Source organism: Antrostomus carolinensis, unplaced genomic scaffold, assembly GCF_000700745.2.
Source record: "Antrostomus carolinensis isolate BGI_N321 unplaced genomic scaffold, ASM70074v2 scaffold39844, whole genome shotgun sequence".
In the NCBI taxonomy this organism is placed as follows: Eukaryota; Metazoa; Chordata; class Aves; order Caprimulgiformes; family Caprimulgidae; genus Antrostomus; species Antrostomus carolinensis.
The window spans coordinates 9,741-12,908 of record NW_010313541.1 but is presented as its reverse complement, the minus strand read 5'-3'; the positions used below and the strand labels follow the sequence as shown (position 1 = coordinate 12,908).

The 3,168-nt window shown below is 44.3% G+C and overlaps 1 protein-coding gene across 1 annotated transcript in view; it reads left to right on the top strand.

Annotated features, from left to right (window-relative positions):
- Window positions 1-3,168, top strand: part of LIPH (lipase H) — a 13,323-nt gene that overhangs the window by 543 nt on the left and 9,612 nt on the right. The gene's annotated exons all lie outside the window — the stretch shown is intronic.

The window sequence follows — 3,168 nt, the reverse complement described above, 5'->3', positions numbered from 1 at the left end:
AAAAACCCCCACAGTATTCTTACAAATACTAACTTGTATTTCATCAGGTTCTCTGCAGTAATCTTGGGGTTGCATTTTGCTTAGTTCATTAAATATGCTGTAGGAAATGTAGTCAGAAGAAGTGGAAAAAGAGAACTGTGCGAAAAGGGACCACGGAAACCCAATGAGATACTGAAGCCCATTTTAAGAGGTAGAGGTCACACTCTGTGGAAGAAGTGATGGAATTCTTCACTAATGCTACTGAGATTTGCTCTGTGGAAGTGAAGTTTGCTTAAAGCTGAAGACTCATTTTTGATATGTTAAGACTAGTCTGTTGAAACACACCGTAAAAAGCCCAGGCAAAGTGACTGTTTTCAGTGTCAGTGAAACTGCAGACAGACACAGAAGAAGCAAGATGCTTACCTGAGGTCCACACAAGGTGTTGACAGGGTGAGCAGCCCCCTTTGCAGCTCTGCATGGCAATACAGTCTCCTGAGGACCACAGCCAGGACAACTACAAATCTGACCAAGTGACCACTGACCCACTGAAGTGAAAATCTCTTGCAACTTCACTTTGCGAGAGGACAGACTGGTGGAGATATTTTATATTCAGCTGCTATTCTATTCCTGCAGACAGCCTCAAGATCACAGCCCCAAAACACCACTATTGCAAACCCCGCCTGTCCATAGGAGGAACATCCAGGACAGAAGGAAAAAAAAGTCTCCCATCACCATCTCCAAGAAAGCAATGAGAGAGACCAAGGGAATGCAGGCCTTTAAGTGACACTGACTGCAACTGTAAATACCACAGAGTCTGCCCGGGACTATTCACATGACTGCAATACTCCCACCTGGGAGTATATAACTTCAGAATATATATGTGTGTGTGTATATATATCTTTATATACACACACATACACATATGTTACTTCAACACCAAGTTGTTCTGAAGGTGCCCCTCTTGCTGCAACAGCACCTCAGAGGCTGATCTCAAGCTCGAGACAAAAGATGTCCAGCTCCCAAGTAGGAACATGGGTTTAGCAGATTGGTGTGCCCCTGCGGCAGGTGTTGAGATGTCAGAGCACCTTGCCCAGGATACTGCTGGTTGCCATCCTATTTTACACAGCAGAAAAACGAGCAGAGAGAGAAAAGTTAATTGCCTGAGGCTGTTCAGCAAGGTAATGGTCAAGACAGGACTGGGAGCAAGCTCATGGGACACTGGGTTAATTGTCACCTTTCCTGGAGGGAAGTTGGACATGGGTTAAGCACAGAGCCAGGGTGTGAGCCTCCACCTCACTTATTTGCTTGCAGAGTTAACCTCAATAAGCCTCTTGCCCCATCAGAGAAATCACCTTGGTGTTTCAAAAACAATTCCAGCCATTTGGGTAGGGTTCATTGTACTTATCAGAATGAAGAGCAAAGCCAGGACAACTGGCTGTCCTGATGTGTCAGCTCTTGTAACACATGGTGGATGAGTCTGGGATATGCACCAGCCTGCCAGAAGAGAAGCTGGCTGGTTTCCCCCTCACTATTACCACTGATCTGATTTTGTTAAATCAAAATAGAACAAATCTAACAGACTTGGTACAGATATCACAAAGCTTTTTAAACAGTTCCTGTGTTAGGTATTAGCAAATGCCAACCAGCTCTTTAAAATCTCTACCAGAAGGTTTGGCCTGTTCTGGTGACAAACATAGCGCTCCTCTGGGCAAGTCTCAGCACAATACAGGAGATATAGAAACAGATTAAGCAATCAATACAGTCTTGCACCATATAGAAGTAATCCTTGCCTGGCATCCCTGCCTGTATTATTACAGCTTCAGTGGCAGTAAAGGTGATTAACAGTGCTATATAATAATACTATACAATAACTGAAACAATTTCTAGTTATTAGTCAAAAATAAATAGAATTGTCTTTTTTTTATGCTGCAGTAGTACCTAGAGGACAGTCATTAAGTATCACCGTGTATGCTGGTGTACATCAGAAAAAAATGGTAACTTTTCCCTGTTAGTTACTTGGAGATCTCCACGTAAGCAGTGTCACAGGAGAACTCTTGCTGCTGTTTCTCTGGAGCATCTTGGCACTGTAACAACGTGGTAAGAGCAAGCTGGTCAGGAGACAGCCACCCAGGTCACCTTTACTCTTGTAAGCAGGGCCCAGAGTCACACTGCCCTGGGAGCCCTCGCTGAAGCATCACAGAGGCAGAACACCTTCAATTCAAAGGCCCTTGACCTCACCTGACGCTTGCTGGGCCTGGCTGAGGCCTCATTTTCCACCGCTCCTGTTCCGCTATTTGTATTTTACCTGAGGCTCTATACAGAAAGGACTCCAGGGATTTCAAATACTAAAATTTATTTCTGAATTTATGGTAGCAATTTAAAATATCCAGTTGGACTTAACTGCAACATCCTTTTAGCCTATTAACTTTTATTTCTGGAGCTCCTGGAGCTCCTACAAAGTAATTAGCAGAACTATGACAACTGAGCAGGTTATTTTATGTGCTGGGCACATAGCATTTATATCACTCAGGCTGCTGATTTCCACAGGAGGACAAAAGGGAAAGCTGCTCGTAGAAACCTAGAGTTTCTTCATTTAGAAATTAAAATGCACAGAGTATGGGAGATTTGCTAGAGCACAATTAGCTTACAGCTGCAGGTTTTCAAAACCCTTCTACTTACTGCACAGGCCTTTAAGCAGCAAAGATCAGGAAGATTTCTCTAGCAATCACAGCCTGAACAATTACTGCAGCCTGAGACATGTGTGTGAGAGAGACACTCTCTCCCACAAGGTTCTTCAATAAGATTAAGGGGATTTGGGGAAAAGGATTGTGAGATGGGAAGAGGCTACAAAGCCTGGGAGGGGTTTCATAAGCAGTGGCTGGCTGGAGGCAGTTACTTCATTCCCCACCAGTGCCCTGTTGGAAATGGTATTGGACTCTGAAAGCTCAGCTGGTGTTCTGCTGGAAAAGCAAGGAACAAAGACAGGCTTTCACATGGCAGAGACCATCCCATAAAACAGCACTCACATAAAATTCAGTTACTCTTCAGCTGTGTATAAAGCAGTATCAGTAACATCTCACGCAGTCAAAGGGTGTCCCATTTCGCAGTCTGGAACAGCAGGCTGCATCTGCAAATACAAATGAAGCATTGAGCTGCCCCTCACAACAGCAGGATCCTCTGCAGCTTGTC